This window comes from Pithys albifrons, chromosome 15 (assembly GCF_047495875.1).
Source record: "Pithys albifrons albifrons isolate INPA30051 chromosome 15, PitAlb_v1, whole genome shotgun sequence".
Lineage (NCBI taxonomy): Eukaryota > Metazoa > Chordata > Aves > Passeriformes > Thamnophilidae > Pithys > Pithys albifrons.
Genome location: NC_092472.1, coordinates 8368737 through 8387691, shown reverse-complemented (window position 1 = coordinate 8387691; position 18955 = coordinate 8368737).

The following is an 18955-nucleotide window of genomic DNA, read 5'->3' as shown; positions in this document are numbered from 1 at the left end:
CAACTTGAATAATCCTGAAAATGCCCCTTTTGAACAACAGTCTGAAAGTAGGAGTGATTTGAATAGAAATACTAAATGTCACCTGTACCCATTACATTTTTTCAGTCTTAATTATAATACAGACATGGATACTTATCTTAGAAAACGTGCATCTATAATGAAGAGAGCTGACAAGTAAATGAAGAAAGTAAAGTAAGTACTCATTTCTTCATGACTTGAAGGTAAAATGAGCAGATAGGTATTTCATCTGCTGCTATGTAATGCAACCTAAAGCAGAATTATTATATTATTATTTCATTATATTCCCCAGAGAACCTATGGCTGTTCCACTCCTGGGAGTACTCAAGGGCAGGCTGGACAGGGTTTGGAGTAACCTGGTCTAGTGGAAATGTCCCAGCCCATGGAAGGGGGTGAAACTAAATAAGCTTTAATGTTCCTCCCAAACCAAACGGTTCTGTGACTCTATAATTCTATTCTGGTTGCCAGCATCCTGAATGAAATTAGCATTATATTAACTAGTTTATTTGTATTGTCTCCTGCTGGAAATGAAAACTGATTTTGGAACTCCTTGATTTTCCCATAACAAAGGCCCAGTGGAACTGGGAAATACCAAAGTCTATAGATGGAATAAGAACTCCAGCTATTCTAGTGCGCTCTTGTAGAAACACATGTTTGGAAGTGGAAATGCAAATACCATGTGCTCTTATTGAGGTTGTAATTAATGTTTTTGGGAAAGGAACCAATATAAATTATTTTTCATAACAGTGAGCCTTTATATAGGGTTGGACTCTAAAAACATGCCCACTGTGTACAGGAGTGAGGGAAATGTCAGGCCATGTTTATGAACAGTCAAGGTTGAGTTGATTTTCTTAAAACTCTTCAGTAATGGTTTTTAATTCTGACACTCAGTTTAAGGGCTCAGGAGCTCAGGACTGAACAGCTCATAAAGCATCTTTAAAATCCAAGTGTGAGTTACACACTTTCTTCACTTTCTGGGGTTGGGGCTGCTCCCCTTGTCCATGGCCATCCTCAAAGACACTGGGCAGGTTGATAAAAGTTCCTATTTTGAATACTGGAACGGCCTGCTCAGAGAAGATGGGGATACCCCATTCCTGGAAATGTTCCAGGCCAGGCTGGGTAGGGATCTGAGCAACCTCATCTAGTGGAAGGTGTCCTTGCCCATGGCAGGGGGTGGAACAAAATGATGTTTAAGGTCCCTCCCAACCCAAACCATTCTATGACTTTCTGATCCCATGAAGCTGTAGGTGTTCAGTGCTGCTGCCCAGTCCCAGCAGAGAGTTGCCATCCTGCACAGAGGGGACCTTCTCGACATGTCCTCAGAGTCTGGCACGTGGGGACATTGGGAGATGTGCAGCCAGAAGCACCTGCTGTCCTGTGTGTCAGCTCTGCAGGGAGCTCCCTGCATCCCTGTCCCCATCCCCCTTGCTCTGGCACCTGAGCCCTGTGCTGTGGTGGGAAATGGTCAGCAGTGTCTCGGTGGGAGAAGCCACCCAGCAATGGAAGTCAAAGGAGCAGGTGATGCTCAATGCACTCTTCATCTTGAGGTATGTTATCAGTATTAATGGAGTTATAATTTGATGAAATGTGTTTTTTGTAAAATGGATTAAGTGTACCCTGGTTTCATTGGCTCATGAAAACACAGCAAGGTTTAAAATTCTTGTCTCTGCAGGCAAAGGACAAATCCTGAGCCTCCATCCCTGTGGAGGAGGTGGCAAAGGCTGAGTAGAGCATGGTCTGTATGGGAGCACGAGCTACAGCTACCCTAGACTCTGGCACACACTGCACAGGACAGGAGAAATCAGTATTAAAAATTTCATGCATCAGAAGGAGATGATTAATTTTCTTTCAACTAACTAATGAAATGAGATAATTTTCTACCTCCTGATCTGGAGTCCAGCAAGATCAGCAAAAAGGCTCATATTGACTTCGGAGGACTTTGCACAGTGTCATTTCATGGTTCACTTCAGCAGAATGATACATTCCTACTGGGAAGGGAAGGTGATGGGGTTTGCTAGGAACCAGATCATTTTTCAGAAAGAAGGATGTTTACCTACATTTTCTCCGCTGCTACGGCAACTGAAAGAGAGCATTGTTGTTTTGGTTTTAATTAAAGTTTTTAGCATTCATCTCAGCCATCATATTGACTTTTTGATCTATGAATAAATATTAAAAAGCACATATATTTTATATCCCCCCCTCTGCATTTACTCACTGCAACTCACAGGATTCTTTCCAGTGCCCTGAGTTATACATTTTCAGCAGCATCCTGCCACATCTTAAGGAAAAAAAAAAAAGTAGGGCAGAAAAACCACCACATTAACCCACAGTGTCCCGAAATGAGTGTGTGCTCTGCTCTCAATCGGCTCAGCCTCAGTAGGTTTCATACCTATTTATAACATGAAGGCTACAGCATTTCCGAAATATCCTGTAAACATTAAACCTCTGCACACACCCCCAGTGTTGCCAAGTATCATTTTTCTGCTTTCACAATACAGGGATTGATTCCCAGGCATCACGGACATGGCACAGATACCAACGTGATGGGTCCCAAGGCAAAATTGCCTTTGTCACAGACAGTGCCCAGAGCAGAACAGGATCCCACATGCAGCAAACAGGGGTCTTCAGTGAAAAATGGGGCATTGGGCAGAAAATCCCACTTGGTCAGAACAGTCTGGAGAAACATGCTGGGTTTGTGATACTTTCCATAAGCTTGTCAGCCATTTGCCTGCTCTCCTGAGTTCCCCTGGGAGGGGGACCCCCACTCAGCCCCCCCAAAGCCTGTTTGGGCATTGAGTTGCACCAAGGCACCCAAAATCTCTTCTAATTTTCAGACTGAGCTACCTGAATATTTTCAGAGCTGCCCCCTTATGCCTATGAATAATTAGATGCAGATGAATAAACAGTGCAGGGGTTTCAATTTCCTAAGGAACAGGTTTTCCATGCGAATAGCAGAGTGGGAGCTGGGGGAAGGCTGGAAGAGTCAGCTCTGGTTTGGCTGAGGATGCTGTTGGAGCCATGTCACGGGGGGAGCAGGTCATGTCTCCCCTGGAGTTACAGGGTGGAGAGGACAGATATGGCACAGAGAAAGTGGCTTGTGTTAATGAGGTGATAAGCTCCGGAATGGAAAGCTGGATTCCTGTGGAAAGGTTAATTAAACCAGCCAAGCTCACCGGCATCGTGCCACAGACTTGCTATGGCTCTTTTCCCTTTAAACATTTTGCATACTGAAGGAAACTTCCCTCCCCTCCCTGCACACACACAAATAAATAAATAAACATAGTGAATCAAGTCAACCGTAATTCCAATTAGTCCCAGCTGTTATTTCTCCATCCTTTACAGCCCTGTCTGCAGGGCTCGGAAATGGGTTACACATGGCCTCGTGCAAGGAGACATGAAATAATTGCTTCAATCTGAAGGAAGAGTAACGAATTTTGTTCATGTTTTATTCAGAGTGACAGGGACATTACTGTAATAATTCCTTACTTGTTCCATCTTCTCAAGAATGGTGGAAAAGAAGGCATTTGCAGCCACACGAAGGGATATGAGCCCCATCTCTGGCTCAGCCTCTCCCTAGTTCCTATTTATTTTTAACAACATTCCCAAATCACACGGTTAACGATGCTGCTTTTCATAGCAAGGGTTCATTTTGACTGGGAGGATAAGGAGAGCTCTTCCTGAGCCAACGTGACCTGCTACTGATTGAGCAAAAATAGATGATTCTACTGGAAATAAATGACTCTTTCATGTATCTTCTTTTTCTCCTAAAGACAGAAAGAATGACTTTGGTAAGCCAGTCAGCAGTAAAATTAGCAAATAACTCTAAGAAAGTCTGTTGGGAGAGGACACTTCTAGATGCCAACAAACAAATATATTTTTTGGCTGTTTATGGTTCTGCACATTGCAGCCTAACTTTAAAAAAATTGTATTGTGGTTTAATGAACTGGCAACAAATTAAAAAATAATGTTTCAAATTGTCACTATTTAATAAAGGAGAGAAAAAATAAAAGGAAAATCAAAAGAGGGACAACACATGAAAGAAGAGAATGGGTGGACTTAGACACACACCTACGTCTCAGCTTCTTAATGGAAAGAAAAATGACAAAAATCTTAAATAAGTTTCTTTGTATAGGCTTCAAAAGTTGTTCCAGTTTGAAGTCTCTGGGTGAATGATCAAATGTTGGGGGTTTCCATTTTCTTCCCTCCATGCATCAGTTACCAGGGATGAGGAAAAATAATGAAAGACTAAAATGATAGTTTTAATTACAAAAGGTAACATTGGCACGGTCTGAAATCATCGTTTGCTACTTGGCCAAAAAGGTGACAAAACACCTGAGGGTGTTTTGGGCCTGGTTAGGCTCCTTGGCTGCTGGTTCCCAGCTCAGGATGTTGCATACAGGCAGTTAGAGCATGCTGGAACTGGTGAGAAAGAGCTCAACAGAACGAGTTTCCAGCTAATCAGTTTGAATATTTACTAATATATAGTTAACATATTAGTAAACATATAAGTATACAGGGCCGGGGAAATCCGTGAGCACACCAAGGGCTGGTGGGTCAGAACAAGCCAACAGAGACAGAAAAACAGCTGAGCAAAAAATAGCTGAGGATAAAGTCCATTCCCCAAACACCAGTGTTATGCAGAAGTTTATAAGGCATTAGAAATCAGCTGAAAAACAACCCACTTTTTAAAAAAAGCAGCAGAGTTAGGTGGGCAGATGCGTTTCAGAGCCTGCACACAGCAGGGTCAGGTGCCAGTTTCCAGTGGTTCTTGGTGACTAATTACAGACTCTGCAATTACCACAGTACTGTTATGATTCTTCAGCACAGTAACATCTTGTTCACTGAATGCTGAAATGTTTATTTACTTATCATTGCTTTCAATAGCAGAGCAAGAAGGAGACTGAGGGTGACCCACTTTTTATTCCCTGAACAGTCAGATGGTCCTTCAGCAGAGAAAGGTCAAGAAACTCTGCTGTGAGAGAATCCATGGTTTGTAAAACCTCATTTCCATCAACAGAGCTTGCTCATACCAGATCAGGATTAGTTCAGTGCTAAAAGTTCACCAAAAGTTCTCTATGGAAAATGTGGGAGCTGCAGGATTGATGGAGACTGATGGACAGACCACCCAGCTGGGAAAACCTCCTGCAGGTTCTTTTCTGTTGCATTTCCCAGTCTGCAATTTTACTGCAATTTAAGGGCTGAAGTAATAAGTTAAAAGAATATATTGTAGTAAAACCAAAAGAAATTTATGTATTGTGTGGGTCTTGGCAATAGAGCTAAGAGAAGTCTTGTCAGCTAAGGAAAACATTGTCATGAAATCCATGATAAAATCTCAAAATCTGGCCATCCCGAGGCTAAATGTGGGTAAGTACCAGAGAAAGAACAGAGGGGCATCTTGCTGGCAGACCATTTCCAAGCTGGATGCATCGACCCTATTTTCACCTACATCCACAGTACAAAGATCTCCTCTCAACACGGTTTCTACTGTGAGACATGTCCAGATTCTGTAAATACTGAGATTTTTCTTTCCTTATTAAACATCCTATGGGGTAGCACAGGGAACAAAAACATGTGATCAATCACTTTCTGCTATTTAAGCAATTTCTCTCCCCTTAATTTTCAGAAATAAGCAGTGACTTTCAGGTTTCCAGACAGGTCCCAGGCAGCCTCCCATCCCTCCCTAGCCCTCTGTTACTGATCCCAAACACCAGCCCAGCCCTCTGCCACCCCTAATGTGCCCCAAGCACCAACTCAGGGCTGACCAGGAGGCCCCAAAGCAGCCAACATCCACCCTCACTGCTACTAAAACCTGACTGTAGCATTGAGCTCAGCTTAAACAATGTTTTTCTGCAGTTTGTACCTCCTGGAGCCAGTCCATGCTGCTGTAATGTGGGATGGCTGCTCAGTCCCAAGTCGAACCCTTGTGTAAGCCAGTACATACCAGTTGGCTCCAACCTCAAACGCGAGCTCGTGCTGGGTATGGATCCAGCTATGCAGGACAGTCTGTAAAACCCCCTGAGTACAGCCGGAGTTTTGCTGTAGCGCTCACTGACAACCAGCCAGAAATTCCTCATGAATGTATATGCGATCGCTCTCATGTTCCTTGGCCTTGCATGAACCTCCCAAGAGTCCAACAGGGAACGAGCCTCTGGCACACCAATGAGCTCTGCAGATTTCTGCTGCCATCCCCGGGCAGCGGGGTTGCCCTTGCCCACCCCACCACTGCCAGGCCCACCACAGCCTTTGACTTGGGCTGGCTGCTGCAGGGAACAGGGCAGGGATGGTAAGAGGAATGAGGGCTTTTTCACACAGAAGAACAATGGGAGTTTCTTTTCTCATGACCACCATCAACAGGATGATGTCACTCATCCTTGTCTGGTTAAATTGCCATGGCAGTGCTTGAGGGCACATCATGATGCGCTCTGAGCTGTCCCACTCCTGTGAGGATGCCCTTCAGCCTTCTACCTGCTGTCTGCAGTGATATTCAGTTATGTTTGAATTTGGGTGCTGTTGCTGCCCTCGTTTCCGCTCTCAGCTGCTGAGGACATTCTTACAGATTTGCCAGGTAAGGTCTTACTCCTTTAAAAAATAAATTAGAAAAGCCATCTGGAGTATTTTCTTCTAACCAACATGAACTACTCCAGCTGTTGGGTGACCTCATCCTTTATTAATTTCTGCAGACTCGCATTTACCATTGAGATCAACTCTACAAGTGTATAATTTCCTGATGTCTTTCCAGCTCTTTATTAAAGATTGGGGTTAGAGATTCGCCCCTCTGAGTCCCTCGATAACCCTCCTTCTCTCACAGGAGTTGTTAAGGAGCAGATGATGCATCACAGGTTCCTTTATAGCAACAATAATTGTTGTGCTTCAGAAGCAACCGTGGCTTATATACTGCCTTTCGCTGAAATTGTTTTTCTTCTTTCCCTTATTGCTAAGGAAGATATTGGCACCAAAATGTGATTTGAGAACTCATGTTCCCTTATTTTCTCCCCTACCTGAAGCCAGGGCAGATGTGGCATTTACGATACCACTGCTGACATCTGTGTAACTAAATCCCACGTTATAAACAGGAAGCAGAAGTGACAGCAGCAATTTCAATCGGCGCTTTTCTTCTGCTGAAACCATTATTTTGGACAGGATATATAAATCACAGTGTCTCTGATGTGGCCAGCTCCAAGTTCAAGGCAATGCTAAGCCCCAGCCCTTGCCTGGCAGGCAGCCTGGTCCCCTGCCCCAAGGCGTTGGGAGCTGATGATTCTCTACACTAGGGCAGGAGATGGAGGGGGACAGTCATTGCCAAAGACCACAAGATGGTTTTTGGGTGTCTCAGCGTGGGTTGCCTATTTCTGCAGATGCAGAAGCATTTCCACATTCCAATGTGGGTCTGGATTCTGCACCCAATTCCCATTTTCCAGATGATATACTAGAAGTGGTGACATTTCATGGCTTCTGGCTTGAAGAGGAGGGAGAGGCAAAGCTGCCTTATCCCATAAGGCCACATGGGAATCCAGGGTCAGAAGTGAAACTGCAGCAAAATGGGTCTGTGGGTCTGTGACCCTGAGTGGGCAGAGGTAGGATGGCAGTAGTGACTTTGCTTTCATTGCATTTCAACACCTGGAGCTTTGAAGGGGCTTTTTTTTTGTTTTTATTTTTAGATCAATTTTCCCAGTGCATCACTGAAAATTTTAGGAGGACATCATCCTCCTCCTCCAAAACACAAGAGACTCCAGAGCACATCTCCAGCTGGGAAGTTAAGAGATGGAGTAGGAAGGACATGGGGTCAGTGGGAGAGCATCGCTCTCCCCAGCCATCCTGGAGTGACACATGAGAGGACTCAGGAACACAAGTCTTTCTCTGTGTCCCCCAGTCAGCCTGGCTGGGAAAAGGGGGATAACGGGCAGTGTTTGTTCAAGCCTTATTGGAAATACAGAGGTTGTGTTTAACATATCAACTGGCATAAAATAACTGGGTGATTTATAAATATTTGCATCCTATAATTGTCTTTAGGAAAGATCAGCTGGATTGAGCCACACTGGGGCCATTTTTCTGCAAGGAACAGCCAAGCTGTTAACAGGTTTCATTTCCACCACTCAAGTAGTTAATGTGCAATGCCTCAGTCTGATCACACTCCTGCTTCCAAATGGCACTCCACAAGGGAGCACCTCCAATCCAACATGTTCCTTCAGCATTGAGCACGGGAAATGAATTTCCAGACTATCTGAAGGTTGCTGGGATGAGTCTTACTGTTGTAAGATGGTACTCCTGAGTGATTGGAAGCAAAGTATACAGCTTGTCATGGGGAACAGAAAGCAAACTGCTGGAAATTGATGTGGACTCAGCTGCTCATTTGCCAACTCTTTGTGGGAGCAGTGGAGGCAGCTGAACAGGCCAAACCTTATCATGTCTACATGGTTTTCAATGCCATAATACATGAGAAAGCTTGCATCTTGACTTGTGTTTAATTCTGAGTTCAAGGAGTCAATTTTCACCAACAAGACAGGTGGCCCTCAGGACAACTGGCCTTTGGAGCTGATAGATAATGACAGGAAGCTGCATAACACCCCTAAATTCCAGGAGGATACAGTTAGTGATATACTAAAACACCTGGATCCTCAGAAGTCTATGGGACCAAATGGGATCCACCCCAGGCTCAGGAGGGAGCTGGCGGAAGAGCTTGCCAAGCTGCTCTCCATCACCTACCAACAGTCCTGGCTCTCTGGGGAGGTCCCAGATGATTGGACGTTGGCAAATGTCATGCCAATCCACAAAAAGGGCTGCAAGGAGGACCCGGGCAACTACCAGCCTGTCAGCCTGACCTCAGTGCCTGACAGGGTTATGGAGCAGTTCATCCTGAGTGCAATCACACAGCACCTACAGGATGGACAAGGGCATGGATTTAGGAAGGGCAGGTCCTGTCTGACCAACCTGATCTCCTTTTATGATCAGGTGACCCGCCTGGTGGATGAGGGAAAGGCTGTGGATGTGGTCTATCTGGACCTCAGCAAAGCCTTTGACACTGTCTCCCACAGCATACTGCTGGAAAAATTGGCAGTCCACGGCTTGGACAGGAGCACTCTCTGCTGGGTTAAGAGCTGGCTGGAAGGCCAGACCCAGAGAGTGCTGGTGAATGGGGCTGTGTCCAGCTGGCAGCCGGTCACTAGTGGTGTTCCCCAGGGATCAGTGTTGGGCCCAGCTTTGTTTAACATCTTTATAGATGATTTAAATGAGGGGATTGGGTCCATCATCAGCAAATTTGCAGATGACAACAAGTTGTGAGGGAGTGTTGACCTACTGGACGGAAGGAGGGCTCTGCAGAGGGACCTTGATAGACTAGAGAGATGGGCTGATTCCAATGGGATGAAGTTCAATAAGGCCAAGTCCCGGATCCTGCACTTTTGCCACAATAACCCCATGCAGTGCTACAGGCTGGGCACAGAGTGGCTGGAGAGCAGCCAGGTGGAAAGGGACCTGGGGGTTTGGATTGACAGGAGGCTGAACATGAGTCAAGAGTGTGCCCAGGTGGCCAAGAAGGCCAATGGGATCCTGGCCTGTATCAAGAATAGTGTGGCCAGCAGGCCCAGGGCAGTGATCCTTCCCCTGTACTCTGTGTTGGTGAGGCCACACCTTGAGTGTTGTGTTCAGTTCTGGGCCCCTCAGTTCAGAAAAGATATTGAGGTGCTGGAGCGGGGCCAGAGAAGAGCAACGAGGCTGGAGAAGGGACTGGAGCACAAGTGCTGTGGGGAGAGGCTGAGGGAGCTGGGGGTGTTTAGCCTGGAGAAGAGGAGGTTCAGGGGAGACCTTATCACTCTCTACAACTACCTGAAAGGATGTTGTAGCCAGGTAGGGGTAGGTCTCTTCTCTCAGGCAACCAACAGGAGGACAAGAGGGCATGGGCTTAAGTTCTGCCAGGAAGTTTAGGTTGGATATCAGAAAGAAATTCTTTACAGAGAGAGTAGTCAGGCATTGGAATGGCCTGCCCAGGGAGGTGGTGGATTCTTCGACCCTGGAGGTTTTTAAGATGAGACTGGATATGGCACTTAGTGCCATGATCTGGTAATCAAAGTGGGGTTGGATTAAGAGTTGGAATTGATCTCAGAGGTCTTTTCCAACCCAACTGATTCTATGACATTATGATTCTGTGATTCTATGAATTCCAAACTGTAGGTGAAGCCATTCTGAGGTGGGGACCAGGGAAGGCAGCATTGCAGGAATTTCCTCCTAGCTAGGAAGGTATGAGCCTCTGAGGCTGTCTTGAAGGCATAAAGAGACTTAAGGACATGATCAAATATTTAAATCTTCTTCTCTAGCTCTCCCACTCTGCTCGGTGGTGCTTCTTGAACACTTTAACTGCATTGTAACAGGCTGCACATGGAGAAGAGAAGCAAGACTGTGAAAAAGGTGAGGGCAAATTAACCCCGTGGGCGGACATGAACCTTATGAACTATGTTTGCATTTAGATTCCAAAGCCAGAGGAGCTTCAACCCAAACTCCTGACCTGGAAAGATTTTGGGTGCAAATGCTGTGGCTTCAGCTTGACATCAGCTCAAAATCCTTTTTGATATGGAGTTAGTAACCTCTGGATTTTATCCAGTTCTTAGAGGGAGACATTGCAGTGCCCACTCTGTACTGGCCCATGGCTGCATCACCAGGTAGGAAACTTGGAAAGATTACAATGAATGGAAGAAAAAGCTGTGATGATTACGACCTTTCCTGTATTTGGACTAAAACCAGCACTATGGAAAGTGGCCATAATACAATATGTGATAAGAAAACAAGAGCACGCTCTCCACCCTTCAGTCAGAGAATGAACCAAATTTGCTTCTTTTCAGTAATCTACAGGAAAGAAAAGGTGTTTATCCTAAGAAGTGCTAAGTGCCCTCAACTCCTCCTATGTGCTAAGGGTCACCATTTATAGCACCTTCATACATTATGTGCATATTGAAGTGATCCAGAGCTTCCCAAGTGATGGGTAAAGCTGCTCCCATGGCAGCCAGTTGCTTTTTGGCCTTGTCTCCAGCTCAGATAGGACCACACACTACTCTGCTCTAACTCTGCAAACCTTTGGCTTGGGCAGAGAATCTGTTGTTGATGTCACTGTGGAAGCACAATGTGGGGTTAAGGATGAAATACCAAGGGAAGATTGGAGGATTTTAATAATGCCTGTTTTTATTTCTACTAGATGCCAACCATCTTAGCTAATAGAATGTAATTGGAAGACTCGATTTAGTCATTTTCTTTATTATTAGGTCCTGATGTACTTCTGTCAACTCCAAAATACTCATTACATGTAATTAGGAGGAAGATTAGAGTGCTGCTAAGATGCAGAATAATGATGCAGCTCAGCAAGGGCCAGTGGAAAAAACAACCCACTCAGGAAAATATCTCCGAAGTGCTGAGCAGAACGGGGTGTTTAAAAACTGACAAAGCTGAGAGCTGGTGCCAAATTATGAAGATGAGACTTTGAAGTGGGACAGAGTTGATATGCCGAATCAAAGCATTTGGTGACTCTCCCTCCCTCCAAAGTGAATCCCTCGTGTTTGTTTAGATGGCTGAAGTAACATTAATAAGATGATTCCCTAAGAACCACCCTCTGTGTCTTTTTCATAAACTCCCACCCCAAAGAGCATAATTAATCTCACAATTGTACAGAAGAATAATAAGAAAACATCCATCCTTTGGGAGGTAGGTGGTAATTTCTATCTGATGGAAATTGAGATTAGGCACAGCACATAAAACTTTTTGATAATTTATTCACCAGAAATTGCCATATTATACCTATCAGAGAGTTGGTGATATGAAACTTAACAAGCTGATATTTCACTCTGATTTCCTTGAGTATGATCCAATTTATTAAATCAAAATTCTAGATTAGCTTTATTATGAAATAAGATTTTTATATTTCAGACTAATGTATGTCAGAATGTACGAAACTGATAATGGGAGCACTGACAGGAATTAAGTTGTGTGTGGTGCTGAGAGACAGGTTAAGAATAAAAAGAAGAAAATTTCTGAAATTTCTGAATATTTCTGTTGAACTGGGGGATAAAACACAAGAAAAGAGAGCAAGTCTGTGTCTGTAACACTGCTCAAAGCAGCACACTGCAAGGCATTACCAGTGGGGGAATCTATTTCTGCTTCTATCATCAACTCCCCATATGACAGCAGACAAATTATTTCAGGACAAAATTGCTTTTCCAATGGATATGGATGAAATAGCAAAAGACCTGTAAAAATGCAGTTGCTGTTTCCTGTCTTACCCTGACTGGTGCCTCGCTGCATTTGGGGTCCCCCTGCCACTGCATGGCATCCCAACAGGTGCCAATGGTCATCCCTGCTGGGTCTGAGGGCCATCCCCAATGGGTGCCAGTAGTCAGCCCTGACTGGTGCCAATGGCCCCAGGTCTTGCATATGTCTTGTTATTGCTTCTTTTGGTGTTTATTTGATATTGTTTCTTTGGGGGTTTATTTGTTAGTTCAGGTAATTCTGGGAGGCCCCTGGCTTTGCCTGTGCCCTTCCTGCCCCTTGGTAGAGCAGGAGTAAGGGTGGAAGGAAAAGAAAGTGCACATGGAGCAGGGGATGGGTCTCCCACAGGGGGGAGGAGGGTTTCCCTGTCCAGCTCTGTGCTATGGGTGCTGGAGGTGACACCCTCACCCCATGGGCAGGACTTTTAGAGGGGATGAAGAGTGCAGAGTGGTCTCAAATCACCCCTCCGCAAAAAAAAGTTCAGGAGTAAATAATTGCTGAGCCATGAGGGGGTCCAAGGGCTCTAGAGAGAGGAGGGAGATGAGGTTTCCTCAGGCCACTTCTCTTTCAGAATTTTCCAGCACCAGGTCTGCCAGTGCAACAGGGAAGCATCAACAGCTCAGCACAGCTTCTTCCAGCCTTGCTCCTCCTGCATGGCTGCACAAGCCAATGGGAAGAGTCTGGGGCAAAGGGAACCCTCTTTCCCAGCAGAAATACAGCCTAATGGCCAAGGGACACTAAATGTCCCTCTTTTTCCTTCCTCAAATCTGCAGCACAGTAGGTGCCAGCTGGTTCCCTGCCTGCAGCTGGAAGGGCAGAACATGCATGGGCCTCACAGGGGCTGCACAGGGGCACGGAGTGTGATGGTATTGGTGACAATCACCACATCGGGGCTGGGAATGGACCAAACACAGGTGATTAACCCTAAAATGGCACTGGTGGGGCAGCCACTCTTTCGAGCCAGGGTGGTGCTACCAATGGTGGTTCCAGCGGTGCTGTCCCACTTCCTGTCATGGGAACAGCCAGCACTGCCTGCATGGAGCAGTGCACAGGGACCTGACCGTGCTCGGGTGGCTCCTGCTGCAGCCCAATCAATCCCCTCAGCTTGTTTGTAAGTATATGTGACTCACAGGCGTTTTTCTTGCTCCTTAATTGCCAGTTTCCTGAGAAACCATTGCAGGCAGCCAATGGGCTGCACAATTCTGACTTAGTGACTATAGACAACTGGGAAAAATAAATGCAGCATTATTGGTAAATTGAACGGCACTTTTCTAAGTACATCACGTATTTATAAACAACACATGCAACTGCAGGAACAGAGAAGCCCCCTCACCTTGGTAGGGGAGGTCTCTGAAGGTCTAGATCTGAGCAGTAGTGCCCACTCCACTCCCTGCACACCCTCTGTGTGATGTCAGGTCCACGAAGTGGGTATGCCTGGGGACGGGCGTTGTCCACCCTGCTCCCCTTTCTTGCTCCCACTGCTCCGTGGGTCTGGGGGGAGACATGCTCAGGGTGCTAGGGGTGCACACCTGGGCACAGCAGGTAGGGGAGGGAAGCACACCTGCCTGTTTGGGCAGCAACCAGCTGTACCACCATCTCTCCAGCTCTCCATTACATTGCTTAACCCTGATTTGAATCCAGTATCCCAAACCCTGCTGGCTCCCTAAGAGCCCTTATGGATTGATACAGCAATTTTAATAAACAAATTGAAATCTTTGGAGAAGCCACAATACAGTATTGTTATTATTATTCAGCATTATTATAAAAGTGATGCACAGGATCTAAATATGAAAAGAAGGCAATCTCTGCCCTTAGTATTAGTCACTGCTCAACTACAGCTTGATTCAAAGCCATTCATTGGTACAAAAAAATAAGCCCATGAAGTCCCTCCAGCACAGCATGCGCCTTCCTTTTACGCTTTTAATATGTGATGATGTTTGGGAAGCTCGAAAGTCTTTTTTAGCAATCCAAAAAGCACCATTGTAATAGTCGGTAAAAGGCTAGGAAACACAGTGGTGTCTAATTTTGGAGTTCACAGAGAACTAGGGGAAAGGATATAAAAAATATAATGGCATAAAGATAAGGCTGAGTTGGAGGAGCTGCAGCCCCTAAACAACTGCGTGATAGGCTCATGACTCAGCCAGGCAGGGTAATGGAGAGTTGGGGATTGGGAATTTGTCTCCACAGAGCACCAGCAGACATTGGCCCATGTCCTCGCTCCTGCAGCTGGATGGCAGAGCTGCCTGTCTGCACCCTGTGAGCACCTTCAGGACTGCAATTACTGACCAGGAGGATTGTGGGCAACCTGAATCCTCTGCTCCTTTTTCCCAACTTGAATCAGGCTGATACGAAACTCTTCCATGCTCCTGCTCCTGACACAGTGGGGAAACTGAGGCAGTGCCTTCTATTGGTGTGGTGAGCAGAGATGGGTGTTTGTGGGGACTGGCCATTCCAAGCAACTCCAGACAGTCCCTGAGAGTCTTGTGCTCACAAACAAATGCCAACAAAATGGGCTCGTGAAGAAGAGCTGGGGCAACAGACCTCATTCCCTGGCCCTGGAAGTCTCTCTGTTTGGAGGACAATCATTTGCCTAAAATTCACAGATCTGCTTTGAATGCTAGGAAAACCTATGTGTTTCACCTGGGTATGGGGCAGACAAAGTCTACTTGAAATAATTCCAGCTAGGGGTCTTGGAAATAAGGAGTTCAATGCCTTTGTTCCCCCTCAGCAAATCCATCATTTTTCTGTAGGTTGACACTTAATCTTTGTGTTTGCCCTCAGACCCAGAGCTCCAACTGTGGTTCTGATCAAGATCAAACTAATTTCAGCTGGCCAACACTCACCATTTGACATTCCACCTGTTAGAAGCAAAATTGGAACTGGTATTTATGATGAAGATTAGCTCATGGCCATTAAGTGCTCTGGGCTGAAGATGGATATTTGCTGTCAAATTGGCTGTGGTGATTTATCTCAGCACAAAGTTTCCCCAGCTCTGTGAAGTGACTGCCACAGAACTCTGCTGGCACGAGAAATCCGGGAACGTTCCTGAGCTGCATTTTTGCAAAGCTGAAGAACTGATCCCAAAATGCTTTTGTAAAGACAAGAAGGGAGATCTGGCTCTTTCCCTTTCTCAGCCTGAGCTGTCAGAATCACTCTGTACTGGAGCAGCGTTGGACAGATGCAGAAAGTAATAAAAATATGTGAATTTTTTCTACAGTCTTCATTACTCAAGGAATAAGGGGATTAAAACAAATCTGACAGTTGCAAAAAATTCAAGCCAGGTATGGAGCTCTATATTTAAAAAATGCCCTGCAAGTGATGGCAGCAATGCAGCCTCAGACTATCCCTGCTGGATCAGCCCACATGGCCCATCTCTTCCAGAACCTTCTCTCTGCATGGGCAGGGTGGTGGGAAGGGCTGAGTTGATGCTGAGGTGAGGTATTGGTCCCATCCTTCAGATCATTTGTGCATGAGATTTCCAAAACAGAGACTGTTCCCTTCTTCCCCATGGCAGCATTTTTGAAAATCTACCACATTTTTCGTTCTGAATAAACCAGCCCAAACTGCCTCCAGAGGATTTTGCCATCCTTACATTTACTCTAGCAGAGTAATCTTCTAGGAAGATAAAATACCAAAGCAGTGCAGGGAAGTGCTGAGCAGACAAGCACAAACCTAAAGATGAATATCCAAGTTCAAACCTTTCAAGCCCAGAAAATAAATCAAGATGACAAGAATCCCAAAACATCATAAAACCTCAGACTTACAAAAAACAGAATATCATAAGTTACTATGTTTCCAGATCAAATCTCTGGAAATCATGAACTGCGTTTCATATTCACACAGGCGAAGAACAGCCAGACTCCTGCCTGCTTCCAGCCTGATTCTGAGGGACAGAGGAGGGACAGATGAGTGAGGAGAAGCCATGGGGGGTGGTCAGGGAAGTTGTTCTGCCCATGTCAGCCCGGGGAGGAGGTCACATTTACTCCAAGGTTATGTCCTGTGCAGTGGAACAGCTTTCCTCAGCAAGGGCTTCCCCTGCTGCCCTGGGCTTTGCCCTGGTGAGATGGCTCTGGGATTCTGATGTAAAATTATGTACGGAGTGTGCACTGTACCTAAACACACACCTCTATTCCTGGAAAATTCTGTTGCAGAGGATATTAAAACTGTCTCTTCCAATTCTGTTCAGAGACTCTAACCAGTATGTCAATAAGGCTGCATAATAATAGTCAGATGTTTCAAGTTGGCCCAGATCAGTGAGCTGCCGGAGAGCAGCCAGGCTGCTCTCACTCACAGAGGTCAGATGCCAGCTTGTAAGGAAAAATTGTGGTGAAAGCCAAATCTCTTCAGTTTTATCTAAAAGTTAAAATTAGGAACCAAACCAAAATACATGTTATTGCACAAGGTCATACTGACTTATTTTAGGTTTGATTACAGAGATTGGAATAAAATGCATGAAGATATTTACTTAACATAAATTGTATTCAGTCACATCCAGAAAGTAAACCCTGGAGTCACATTTTTCTGACACCAAGTCCCCAGCACTGTGCCACAGCCCCCAGCCAGCCCAGGCACAAGAACCACCTGTGCCCATGTGCCTTGGCTTGCCTCTGCCAGTGGTTTGTCATTTCAAGTCCAAAAGCTCAAAATTACAGCTGACGTACAATGATGGAGTCAAAACCTCAATGCAAAACAATCCAATATTTACTGTGAAATTACAGATTCTGAAATTTTAGTTTCAGAACTAAGTGATTCTTTTTATTTCCTTCTGATTAGTACAGTCTGCACAGATTGGAGGAATGTGTAACTTCAGTGAGGCTCATCCTTCACAGGCAAAGCAATTCCTATCACTCATGTCACCTTTATTAACACCTAGACACAGTTACAGGCTCACTAAGGACCAAAGGCTTGCTGAAGAATTGAGAGGAAATTGAGAAGATTAAGTTCTGGAAACAATATTCTGAAAAGTCTTGAGAAGAAACTCCATTAATACGGTCACAGGATTATTCACAGGTGCCTCAGCCTGGAGCCACAGAGTAATTAGAAGGTCACACAGTGGCAATCAGTAAAAGTGCACCAGAATTTGTGTTAATCTCATTATTTGATTGCTTCTCTATTTCATCTCAGACTAAGCAAGTAAATGGACAAGAACCCTTGTGAAATTCCAACCTCAGTACAACTCACCATCAGCCACTAAAGCACCTGGAGCAGCTCAGGTGCCCCAGCCACTCTGAACTCTGCTTCACATCTTCTATAGATGGGGAGAATGTTGGGTTATAATCAGAATAAATATTTAATGAACAGTAATTTCCATAATTTTGCCTCTGTTCCATTATCACACCAACTGCTCCCCGCTGCTCAACAGCATTTCCTTAGACCTTTCACATGGTTCTCCATTTCAATTACCCTTAAAAACCTATTTCTTTGCACACTTTTCACATCATTTTACATCAACCTGGCTTGTGCAGATGGAATAGGAGGTAATTTAATAGTGGCATCAAAGGATGGGCAGGAGCTGTGAGTATTATGACTTTACTGATGGCAAAGGGTTGCAAACACAGTATGTGACAGTGGTCTGCTCAAAGCTGAGACTAATCATCCAGCCAAGTTCAGCTAATTGCATTGATTAGCTGTGCATTGACGAGCCAGTTACTAGTGAATTGTTTGTGTGTCTCTCCTGAAGCATCCTTTGGATTTTGGGGACACTAACGAGTACTTGGAGAGAAACAAAGCTGTTTTCATTTAACTTTTACCCAGGCTCAATCCCAGTGCTGGATCTACAGGCAGCAATTGTATAAAGCAATTTTAATTTTGAATTTTGACTGCCATAAAGATTCTGGCTTAATGCCTCAGTTTGATTATTTTAGCAAACATAATTATTTAGTAGATGCACATCAATATTATTTCTCTGTAAATGAACCCTGAAGGGCCTGATTCTGTCCTTCTGCTACTTTTGTAGAGGGAACCTCCAAGATCTGCTCCTTGTGTACAAACACTGACATGAAGTCCATGTGGAATCTGGCTTAACACTGAACACAAACAGTGAACAGCTTGCAACAAAACTGTCTTTTGGCATTTTGAGGACTGGAGAGAGCAGCAGTTTTAAATAATTGTCCAGCATACAGGAAAACATTCAGCTGTAAATCCAAAGTAGAAACCTTCAGGCACGGAGCTGCATAAACATGTTGGCTGAAATCCACTGCTAGGATTGTCAAAGTAAATATTAAAGAGAGTTTTGTATTCAGCTAAAATATCTGTTTACAGATTTCTTTTGCTGAGGCCACATATTGTACAATGAAATGAGAGTTCCAAACCCATTTTTGTTCTAATAACTTCATAAACTCTGTTATATATTTTATGGAATTTGAAAGTATGAGTGGTTGGCCCAGCACTTCTTCTGCAGGATATTATTGGGAGAAAACATTGCCATATGTCAGGAGAATGGCAACATCCCATCAATACTCAAGAGGATCTCGAGCTCAACCCAGCTCTCGTGTTTATACTGTGGCAATATTTCCATAAATCATATATTGGTACCTCTGCTTGTATAAACAATATTATGGCATTGGTTGTCAAAGACACTTAGAGGATTCCAGTGAAAATAAAAGTAAATTTCTTCTTCCATATTTTCAAAAAGTCCTGCTCCTGCTAGCACAGCTCTGCTGGTGAGAGATCCCAGGCCACAATCTCAGTG